Raw genomic sequence first — 12,774 nt, forward strand, 5'->3', positions numbered from 1 at the left:
GGGGGGAAACTGAAGTTTCATCTGCTTAGATTTTGCTTTCCTATTAGATGAAATGATGAATGATGTCATAAATGGGTCTCTATGCTTCTCATAGTTGGTGGGAAGGGTCAGCAGGGTGTTGCACATAGCTTCCTGAAAACACCACAGCACCCTGCTCCTCTCAAGCCCTCAGCCCTGATGCAAGCAGTTGGTGTCAGTGGGGTGACAGTGATGAGAAGGTGTCAGTTTGGAGGAGTGGGCATTTCTAGCCAGATTGAATTAGCATGGTAATGCCCACATGTGATGCTGAGCCCCCATGATTGAAGGAACTGAAATCCAATGAATGAAAGGGATGGGTCAGGGACAGTCAGTTTGTGGAGCCAAAGGCGGACATCCTCCAGCCTGGAAATGAGGTGGTCCCTCTCTGATTTGCTGCAGCTTCTAACGCACATTTTGAGAAGCTCACAGTGTGCAGTGTAGTCAGAGTAAGCAAATTCAGTGCAAGACTGAAAAGAAGAAGGCTGGATTATAGCTTTAAATGCAATATCAAAAATTATTTCAACACCTTCCCATTGGTGTTATGCATATAAAGTGGGGGGATTTATCAAAATTGCAGCAGACATAGCCTGGATTTGCACTGCAACCAATCAGCTTCTAGCTCTCATTTTCAAATTTCAACTGAGCAAACTTAAGAGAGATACTGATTGGTTGCCATGGGCAACTGCTCCAGTTTCTGTCTGCTCCAGATTTGATAAATTCCCCCTAGTATGTGTTACCCTGATAGGTAAGATCTAAACATTGGTTGTACACATATATGTTCTGTCATTCAGAACCCCGTAAAAGTCCAGTGGGCACTGGCACTAGGGATAAGGTAAACACTGCAGTAATATTACATGCATTATAAACAATCAATGTACTCTCTCTCTGCAATATCTTGCAAAACAGTTTCGGGGGTTCATTTATAAAGGTTCCACCCAGCTTATAGTCGGGCAGATGCCGTTCCCACTGCACTAGCACCCCCAGATGGCGCTGACGCGTATAGGAAATCCCTTTTACACAATTTTCCTTTTTACATTTTATAAATGAACCCCTTTGTGGTCTTACAAAGATGAGCTACAGTATGTGATCTGACTGAGGTCTGCTTGTGATCTGACTGAGGTCTGCCTGTGATCTGACTGAGGTCTGCCTGTGATCTGACTGAGGTCTGCCTGTGATCTGACTGAGGTCTGCCTGTGATCTGACTGAGGTCTGCCTGTGATCTGATGGAGTTCTGCCTGTGATCTGAAAAAATGTATGAACATATTTATTCAATAGAGAGTAGACTCCACGTTCTCTTTGTAAGAGCATGAAGTGGCTCCAGGATCACACATATGTAAACACATACATAACCCGGGCAGCTTCAAGACTTGTTTACATACTTATGTTTTCCTATTATTTTTCTTCCATTGTGAACTAAACTTTTGTTGTTGTCTGCAAACTCTGGGTTGGATTTGTTGGTGGCGTGTTTGACATTTAACAGTATATTGAGTTGTAATGTGATTTGCATGGAGCTTACAAACCATCGTACGGAAACAGCTGGGATTCCTATCTCAGTGTGAAGACCGTATAGCGCGCCTTACTATACAGGCTGTAAATCCAGGGAGAAAATAAATAGCAAAAGTACATTATGTCAATCTCAGCTTGACATACAAGAAGAGTTTCATGGTAAAAGTGTCATTTGAAAGATGTTTCAAGGATGTTACTCCAGCAAAACTGCCTGAAAACCAGAATTACAGCTTCATTTGCAATAGACATTGCTGGTAAACCTTCATAATGACAAGCTGTGTACACCCTTTACAGCAACTGAGAGGACTTCTTCTAATGAAGGGAAATGGGGCACCATTCAATGTTGGATCAAAGTGCACTGCGTGTAATTCTATATTGTCTAAAACTACATAATTAGGTGAGACTGGCTTAAAAGAGAAGTAAAGCAAATACAAAGTAAAGTAAAGGAGGCAAATACAAAATAAAGTAAAGTAGACAAATGCAAAGACAAGTAATGTAGGCAAACAGAGGAAAGTAAGCAAATACATAGTAAAGTAAGTAAATTCAAAGTAAAGTAAGTAAATTCAAAGTAAAGTAGCTTAAAAGAGGACATATACTAGAATCCTCCTGTGACCCAAAGCTCTGTATATCGCGAGACCACGGCAGTCGGGACGGATCCCGACAATGCTGTCAAGATCCACCCAGCTGTGTAAATGACAGCTGGCTCTGCCTATCTAGCTGTACCCGCCCCTCTCCCATCCATTCCTCCACTCAGCGCTGGAGGATCGGAGAGAGGAGGGGGAATCCCTGCAGGGAGCCTTGACTGACAGTCACCGCTCTCTGCAGGGACATGATCGAGAAGTGAGCAAGCGACGGTATGTGTTTGCTTACTTCCCGATCTATTGAGCCGACGTGTGACAATTTCATTGTCACATGTCGGCTCGAATTATGAGGTGAGTGATTTTCACTCACCTCATAGTTCTCCTTTAGGTGAATACAAAGTAAAGTAAGCAAATACAATAAGATGATCCAATACAATACAAATCCAAGTACAGTAAAGTAAATACAAATTAAAGTAAAGTAGGAAAATACGAGTAATGTAAAGTAAGTGAATACAAATTAAAGTAAAGTACGAGAATACAAAGTAAAGTAGGCAAATACAAGTAATTTAAAGTAAACAAATACAAGTAAAGTATGTGAATACATAAACGCAAAGTAAAGTAAATTAGTCAAATACTAGTAAAGTAAAGTAAGCACATACAAAGTAAAGTAAGCAATTACAAAGTAAAGTAAACAAATACAAGGTACAGTAAAGGAAGTGAAGTAAAGCCAATCACTTCCTTCTGGTTTTACTTCTCTTTTGGGTCACCTGAGTATATTTACTAATGTACTTCTGTGACCCACAGTGAGCTGATAGCAGACTATTGGCTGACAGGGCAGAGTTACGCCACAGTCAAGAAGGATCATGACAATATTGTTGGGATCCACCTCGACTGCTTAATTGTCAACTGGCCTTTCTGCGTGCGACTGAGGAAAACCCTGGGGGTGGGGGTGAGGAAGTGGGGGTTAGTGACTGATAGTCATTCCCCTCTGCTGGGAGCAGAGACCGAGAGCTGTCAGATTAGGGGTCACTTGATCACTTAGCTCTCAGTCTAGAGTTGGTGTGGGGCAGCTACATCAGATTCATTCCTTCTGTGGATGTAAACCCTAACATGTAGCTTGCTAAAGTAATTTGTGTCATAAACAGCTATCATTTGTTAAAATAAATTACTTGCTTTTACCTATATTTTGCCCTTTTTTGCATGTCATGGCTGCTGATTTGCACTTCCTGTTCACAAGCACTCCAGCAATGGCTGCATGGCATTTGTCAATGCTGGTTTCCTAATGGTTACAAGAGTGGACCGTTCCTGCCTAACATGTTAAAACAGCCACTTGTAGTCTGTTTTTTGTTAATGAGAACCTGAGTAGTATATTTGTTGAAACAAGATATACCTAACTTTTTGGACCCCATGGATCTAATATGGTTATGCTTCACTTTTCCCTTATGCTTCCCCATAAGGCTCCCATATTGGAGGGGGAATGTGGAGAACTCTGGTATTTTCATTTTGTTCTCATTTTCCCACTTGCTCCTTACTTCCCTACTTTTTTCTATTCTTCCTTTTTTCCATTTCTCTACTTCATACTACATAGTTTCCATCACAGTGTCTCTACTTTCTCCTTGCCAGCTACTCCATCCATGCCCCTTCACCAGGCATTGCTCATTGCATTGCCTGGACATAGTCATCTAATAAAATGGCCTTGACAGATTTTATTTTTCTTTCGAGCAATGTCTCTTATAGTCTTGTGATATTGTTTGCTGTCTAGCTATATGTAATCTTGTATTGTCCCTCAGGGGTCTTAGTAGTGTGCAGTGTTTCCTCATACTAAAGGAATATATGAGGCACGGGTTCTCATTATCTTTATTATATCACAGTAAAATGTTGAACGTATACATATTGTATGAGATTCCCTGTAACTCTGTTGATGTTTATCCTATAAAAAAATTATTGAAAGTGAAACAGCCACTTGTATTCCCATTAGGAGGGCATGTGACAGGGTGACAACACAGAAGCACAATTGGGAGGTAGGGGTAAAGTGTTGTCACTCTATAACAGTTTACCATGGGTGTCAACAGTCACTTGGACGATAGTAACCATCGGAAGCCGCGTGACAATGCTGGAGAACAATTGGGAGAGGTGAAAAGAGCGTTGTCACAGGGAGCGCCTGAAGAAGGACCTTCTTGGCAGAATCACCAGCTATTATTTTACTAAAAGAAGATGACTTTTGAAATTATATTAATATGTTGAAGCTTAAAAGCACTTATAGTGATTCGGGTTTTATTTCATTTAACTTGTAATCTGATCTTCCTTGAAGAAGTGAAAAATAAACAGTACAAGGGAGCAAAGCTAAAAGTGCAAAACAATGTAACAAATAACAACGAATTAAAATTCTCCTTACTACATATATCTAGAACAATTATACCTACAAGTCTTTGTGGGGACATTTGTGATTAGGGGTGTGGCTGTTGCTCAGCTCTGCCAGCACGGAGCACTGCAAGGAAGGTAATGTGCGGGGTTATAGGACTATATAAAGGTATAAAAGGAGCCAAACTTGAATTGACCTGGAAAAATTAAACTCCTGATGACGCAGTTGTCATCCTGATTCCTAAGGCACATAAGGGACAGAAAAAAAAGTCACATCTCCATAGCAGAACTCCTCGACGCCAGCATTGGCTCACGGCACAATATGGCCACCTCCGCAGTGTGTAAATGGATAACAGGTGCTCTTCAATCCAAGAAAACAAGTTGGAACTTGAGCGTATCTAGTTATCGAAGTGGTTTGTAATTTACTTTGGCTTTTAACAACATTAAATCCGATCTGAAGCACACTTGTTCTAACAAGGTCTTTTTATAGCCTCCCACCATGATTACGTTCTATAAATGATGTGATAATGAGGCCGGGACTCAGACCACAAGTATTCAAGTATGTGCGAGCAAATTGTGGGATTAACCTATCAGGTGAAGGGAAGGTTACTGTAACAACTGCAGAGTTTTCTGAGCTAAACTAATTATATGGGCGCTTGGGGTGCGTTTGATGATGATATCAGTAGGATAGACGGTGTTACGTTACAATGGATGTTAGGATATCCTAGGGGTCCTTGAAGATGCAAGTTGTGTTTCATTGCCTTGTGTTTAGGTTGTGTTTTTCCAAGGAAACTTTAGGTCAAAGATTATATTAAGGAAACAAGCAGAAAAAAACCCATCAGCTCACGTTCATGAGTGTTTTTGAACATTTTTGGGCATTCTTTGTACGCACTCTTACAGCCAAATTGCAGGATGCCATATTTTTTATATTGTCAGGCAAATGTTTTGTTTTATTTTGCATGGAGTGGAGAAGGGTTGGAACTTCTGCTCTTCAGGCCACTGCTGTCTTCCTCTCCAGCTCCTAGGTGTGCTGTCCTCCAGGGTCCGTTCCTCCCATACTCCACACTAGTTTGTGACGAAGCCCCACACTATTTCCGTGAAGTTGAAATCAAGCCGTTTGTTTCCCTATAAGGAATTGTTCACCTTGCTTTCTGTTAAGACGGAAAGTGTTTGAGAATCTCTGTAATGAAAATATCTCAAACTCACAACTATTTGAAGCCTCTCAAAAGACCACTGCTATACTCCTCTGCAACTCGTGGGTGTGCTCTCCTCCAGAGTCTGCTCCTTAAATACACCCCAATAGTGTGTGACGAAAGCCACACACAACTTCTTTGAAGATAAAATCAAGCCATCTACAGTATTTCCCTATAAGGAAGAGTTCACCTTTCTTTCTGTTAAGATGGAAAGCGAATGAGAATCTCTACATTGGAAATATCACAAACTCACAACCATTTGAATCCTCTCTAAAGACCACTGCTACCATACTCTGCAACTAGTGGGTGCACTGTCTTCCTCTTATGCACCACAATAGTTTGTGATGAAGCCACACACAACTTCCTTGCAGTTGAAACCAACAGTTTTGGTGCTTGGAAATTTTTGTTTCAACAACATGGAAGCGGTGTGCTGCTTTGTCACAAACTATTAAACATATGACAACAACACATTTTTACTTGCGTGAGGGATTATTCCAACCTATGCCAAGTAGTAGTATTCACAGCTACTATAGTGATTAAGAGCAATCGTCCGGTCCTGTACTGCAGCTGTACTGAGCAACTTCCCCTCTGCTGTGAAAACACAGAGGGTTGCTTGCTCGACACAGCGGCCATTCAGAGAAGCCTAGAATTTTTATTAATGAATACTAGGCGTTCTCTGATTGGATTAGGCACAGTGATGTCATGACAATCAGAGAATACCTAGTAATCATTGATAAAAATATAAGGTCTTCACTGAATGGCTGCTGTGCTGAGTGAGTGATCCTCTGTGTTTTCTCAGAGGGAGAGTCACTCAGCACAGTGGCAGCATAGGACCTAGCTCCCCATGGCCTTGCTAGATATAAGGTATGTATGCTTAGAATGCGCAAAGCTAGACCAATGTACGTATACATAAATATTTATACTTGGAGTTCAGCTACAATGCTTTTACATGTATGGTTTAAAAAAAAAAACAGAATTGAATAGACTAAACTTTCCCTTTTAAGACTCGTAGAAGATAAAGAGAAACCCATGAATGGAAGAATATGAGGAAATGCTGTTGTTTTACAAAGAGATGAAGAATAATGCACACAATATAGCACTGTTGGATTTGTAGTCATATTTGTACTTTTGTCAGCTGTAAAAATAATGATCAGTAAACTCGTCCTCTTCCTTCGGTGATTCCCGCTACTTTAGCACAGCGTAACAAGAGAACAAAGCATGAATAATTCCAGAGATTTACGGATCCCAATTCCATTTGTGCCATTATATTGCAGAAATAGAACTTTTTTTATGAAAGCAAAAAATCATATAGGTTTCACTGCATTTTTTTTGGCAACCGGTTTGCACACTTAGGCAGCGTTAATACATCACCTGGTATAAGTGCTGTAATTATATTTACTTATTTATGATTGTGGTAACAGTCCGTTATGCTTTCAATTTAACACATCAATGGTTACTGCAGCAGATCTGATTCAGAAAATATAAAAAATGTTAATAACATGAAATACCCAGTTCATCGGCTGCTGCATGTGTGGCTTAAACCTTACTGGATTCCACCTTATTGTTGACACCAAGGCCTAACTTGTATTTAATGTAACAAAGGGTATTTTGCTGAGTTCAGAGAGAGATAGTAACCAGGTATGAAACCAACCTGTTCAGGTGTTCACTCAACAGGTTGAATTTAATGGTGGACCCTTCCAGCTATATATACCTACTTTTCCATTGTTCCCCCGACTGTTTTGTTCAGATGTTGGGAGTGAAGAAGTATAACCAATGATTCATGCTTATTCCTTCCATGTGATAGTGCTGGTTCTTGGCGACTGGCCGCTTAGATGTTACACCAAGCCCATGTCACAGTCATCACATAGGGCTAACCCATCTCTCATTTCCAGGGTCCAAACTGATTGTCGCTGGAGTGAAGGGAAGCTAATTTCACTATATGGCTAAATGTTTGTGGACACCTTACCATCACACCTACCTGTACACTATATAAGTATGTTGAACATTCCATAGCAGTACCTTAGGCATATATTGAGTGGCTCCCCTTTGATGCTATACAACTCTACTCTGGGAAGACTTTCCTCAAGATTTTGGATTGTGTGTGGGAATTTGTACCTATTCAGCCAAAAGAGCATTTGCGAGGTCAGGTACTGATGTTGGATGAGAACACCTAGCTTGCAGTTGAAGTTTTAGTTCATCAGAAAGGAGCTGGCTTTGTACACAGAAGCACAGTGTAAAAGGAATACACTGGAGTAGAAAAGGACCTTCCCCAAACCGATTCCACGACGTTGGAAGTGCACAATTATCTAAAATGTCCTTCTATGATGTCGCACTAACAGCACCCTTCACCGGAAATAGCTGAATGTAATATTTTTGAGGGGGGCCCACATAATTCTGGCAATACAGTATGTCCCTTACATACAAACAGGTTCCGAGCAGGTTTTTAAGTCAAGTTTGTTTGCAAGTCCAACAAAGTTAGTCTGGGTACCCAACTACATCACTGCTGCTTTTACACTTGCGGACATCCTGGGCTTGAAATAAAGATACTGTACTCCTGTACTCTATACAGTAAAGTGCCAGAAGCACATGCACGGTGACTGACAATCACCGCTCTCTGCAGGGAGATGATCGAGAAGTGAGCAGATCGTGCATGTTTCTGCTCACTTTCCGATCAATAGAGCCGACCTGTGACAGCTTCGTTGTCACAGGTCGGCTCTAACTATGAGAATGAGTGGAAATCACTCACCTCATAGATCTCCTTGAAGTGATTGGACATGCGAGCACATGCCAGCATCTTTGAAAGGTATCTTCCTTTTAAAGGTATCTTCTCATGAGTTCTCATAGTTAAGATATAGCTCTAGCCCAAACTGTTATTTAGATTTGGGGGATGGTTACAAAATCTGCCTATTTAGCCCAAACTGTTATTTAGATTTGGGGGATGGTTACAAAATCTGCCTATTTTTTATTGCAGTCTGGGCTGTGTTTCCTGTTGAGGAGGCCTAAACCTCACTATTTGTCCTTAAGACCATTGTCAGTGGTAGAGAAAGTGATGGGAAACCCAAAACTTTGTGACTGTCACTGGAACAGCAATAGAGTCACTATTTTCCAATGGGAACACATTGTTCCAAGGTTCCAAAACTTCATCACACTATCCAGAAGTAGAAAAAAAAGGTGAGGATTGAGATGTACTCTAACAGAGGAATGTGTCTGGATGTGGGGTATTTTCCAAGATTTTAAAGCCCATTTCCAAGCAAATATTATGGTTTGATGTGAAGGCTCGAAGAAGCACTCCACCTCCCATAAACAGAAGAAAAGAGGAAACTTGGAACTGGAGCCCCACATGAGCCTGGCTTTAGGTGAGTAAAGAGGAGGAATAGAGACGCGGGAGATGGAGAGTTTTCATGTTACTAAAATTTCAGCGAGAATCGCCATTTTGCCAAAATTGTATTGGGGCAATGGTAAGTGAGAAATGATGGCAGTTTCTGATGGGTTTTAAGGAAGTAATGGGCTTTAAATATTTTCCTAGGTTTCAAGAAGCTCCTTTAACCTATCTTAGACCAGTCATATTACTAAAATTTCAGAGAGAATCGCCATTTTCCCAAAATGCATTGGGGCAATACAAGGGAGAAATGACGGTAGTTTCTGGTGGTTTTTAAGGAAGTAATGAGCTTCAAATAGCTCCCTGGGCTTAAACCAGCTCCTTTTACCTATCTTAGACCGGTCAAAAAACAGCCCCTTATTAGACACATTATTAGTGCACTTGGCAAATTATTGGACATCATTAATTGAACTGCCTGAAATTATAACTATTGCTCAGATCCACCATTCCAATTTTTTAAAATTTTTTCTTCAGTGGAGATCTAAAAATAATATGGATTGCTATTGGTAACACAGTCAGTTCTTTTTGGCAACATGTGTTCTGTGTCAGCCATTATTATTAGAAATCTGGAATGTTCAGAAAAAGTGTCAAGAGTCCCCAACTTTTATCTTGTCGGCAGTTGAAATAAAAGTGCTAATACAATCTAAAGTGTTGATTTTTTAGTACAGATTACCCAGCAAGGGCAGCATGAATAGAAAAGGTAAAAGCCATTTCTGTATTATTTCAGCCTGCTTTACAATAATTATTCTTGCTTCATTTCTTTAATATGGGAGCGCTCTCGTTGCTGTCAGATTTGCCTGTTATGTGATGGGAAGCTTTGCTGTGGATACCCTGCAATTATGACGGAAAGGAAGCTGCCACTGGATAATACAAACACATATGTAGCTGTAAGTGCGGTTTAGCGAAATGCGCTTGAAGCTGTATCACGTTCCACGATCAAATGGAAAAAAAAGGGTCCCGAGCACCTGTCATCGCGTCTACAAAACAGCTGGGCAATATGGATCTGTGCCACTGCCAAGTTTCACATGAACCTCCAGTGTAAACCATGTTAAGCCCCGCTCTCAGCAACTGCAGAAATCCTGTGCCTTTAAATGGTTATAGAAAACAACAAAAGGGGTAACAGGAGGTTATTAACTCCCGTGCCGGACATCCAATTTCCATGGCTAATATTAGGAACGTCGGCATGTTTTCTCACTACTAATTCATATTACCCGTGACAAGCATTCCTGACCAGCACAGGGACAGAGCCTTGCCTTGGGATTGTAAGGGAATATGCAGCCATTAATATGCATGAACCAGGATTCAAAGCATCCTGATTTGTTGATTTCTGGGCAAAAAAAAACAAAACACAAAATAATGCAGTTAAATAATTATTAAATATATTAAATGCAACTAGTATAAATAACTGCATTTGTCTTTATCAATACTTGTCTGAGCAGCATTAAGACTAGGAGAGGAAGGGGCAGCACTAGGAGCAAATCAAGAGTCTGACATTCAGGAAGGGGCCGCACTATAAGCCAATCAGGTGTCTGACCTTCAGGGAGGGGCAGCGCTAGAAGACAATCAGTTGTCTGGAATTCACATTAGCTGAAAAGGAACATGCAGACAGAAGCAGAGAGCAAAAGGATGACCTGCTGTTCCTTCACTGTTTAAGTAGAGGACCGCTGAGGTTTCCAAGTCAGTTGCTTAACTGTAGAAGAGAAAAATAGACATGTAAGCTGCGGAAAAATTTGGTTCAGTTCGGATATTTCGGGATTCGGATCCGAAATTCGGTTCGGGTTTCAGATTCAGACGAAATCCAAACTTTCGTTAGTTTGGGATGAATTTATGAATATTCATTGCGAATACTACAGAAAACCATATACAGATATTAATACTTGTAACGAATCAGCAATTCTTCCCCAGTGGTTTTGGATCTAAGCTGCGGAGAAGTGGCAGGTGAACAGAGCTTACTTTAAGGAAGTATGTGGTTCAGGATTGGGAGACCTCTGTAACCCTCTACTATGGAGGAGAGAGGGTAGGTCCCATATACATCATATACCACCAGCTAAAGGTTTACCACACGCCCAGGGCCGGTGCAAGGATTTTTGCCTACACAGGCGAAGGTGCATTTTTGCACAACCCCCCGCCCCTCCCCCACACACACTCTGACGGCTGCCTTACTCTAGCGCTGGCCCTATTCACACGGTGCCTCTTGTAGTGGTCGCTGGGCAGGATCGTTGCATCGCGGCTAGGTGCTCAGTCTGCCCTGCTAACATGAATAGGTTAAATCATGATCCATAGTACATATACAGCACACACGTCCAGTAAACTGCAGTAATAGAGTTACAATTATCCACTCCTAACATGAATGGGTTAAATGATCCATAGTACAACTACATGTTATGTACTATTATGTACTATGGATCTTTTAACCTATTTATGTTAGCAGGGGATAATTATAAATCTATTGTTGTAGTGCAGTGGACGCGTGTAACGTACATGTACTATGTACTACATATAGAGTATACACTGCAAACAATAGATTCACAATGATCCCCTGCTAATATTAATGTGGTATCACACGCCTATCTCTAAGCATAAATAAGGTAATTAGCAATGAGAGTCTCTAGTGGCCAGACAAGCTTCTGCTGCAGGTTGTAGTTAAATAACCTTTTTCTCATCTGGACTCACAAATGTTCAATGTATTGTTCCCAGTACCGCTTTGGTAACATAAACCTCAGTACCCAGAAGTTCTTTGGCAAGTATGACAACTACGGCAACATGCAGGAGCAATTCAGCTACAATGGTCAACTTAGAGCTCACAGTAATTGCAGTATTCCATACACTTCCCAGCATGGGAGTATGGCATATAACAGGTTACTTGCGGTTTGCTGTAGTAGTCATTAATGCAGCCGGGAGTGAATGTCAGCAGCCAAGCTGTAGGATCGAGGCTTGGACGAGGTAACAGGCTGGTTCTGAGGGAGGTTGCTCAATGTTCAACCACCTTGCTTGAACGCCGAGCAACTGACACACACTCCGATTTCATGAGTGGACGGCGTCTAGGGGGAGGAGCTATGGTGGAGTATAGCATCTCCTCTGAGAGGCGAAGTGACGTCACCAGAGTGGGCAGCACTGTAACGCGGCCGGACCGCCGGTAGGAGGTATATGACAATACTAAAGGTGAAGCTCCTAAACCCGAATTGCATTAGGGAGTCCGAATTTCCGATACCATTCGGGACCGCCAGAAAGCAATACGGGTCTGGGAGCCATATTAAAGCTGAGGCTTCCAGACCTGAATGGCATTTGGGAGCTCTCGAATGCTATTTGGAAATTCAGATTCCATTCGGGTCATCGAGCATCAGTTTTAGTACTATGTATATATAAGTAGTATTCTATAATACGAATGAATATTCGCAGTGGTAACATTGCGACCCATATATACATAAAACGAAACCTAAAGCTCCCAGACCCGAATGGCATTTGGGAGCTCCAGAATGCAATTTGAAAATTCGGATTCAGACCCATTCGGATGCAATAAACCAAAAAAAACACATCTGATTGGCCGGAAAAGTCACATGTCCGATTCAATTTAGTTTTTGAGTGAAATTTGGACAAGATCCGAATTTCGTAAACGTAAATTGGGATTTGGACACATTCGGATGCATTGGGATTCGGATGTGTCTTTAACTTTACTTTATTTTACTTGTATGCTGAACTATCGAACTGTAGAAAAAAAATAAAAATATACATATAT

The sequence above is a fragment of the Nanorana parkeri genome, unplaced genomic scaffold (genome assembly GCF_000935625.1).
Source record: "Nanorana parkeri isolate BGI_ZX_2015 unplaced genomic scaffold, ASM93562v1 scaffold1, whole genome shotgun sequence".
Lineage (NCBI taxonomy): Eukaryota > Metazoa > Chordata > Amphibia > Anura > Dicroglossidae > Nanorana > Nanorana parkeri.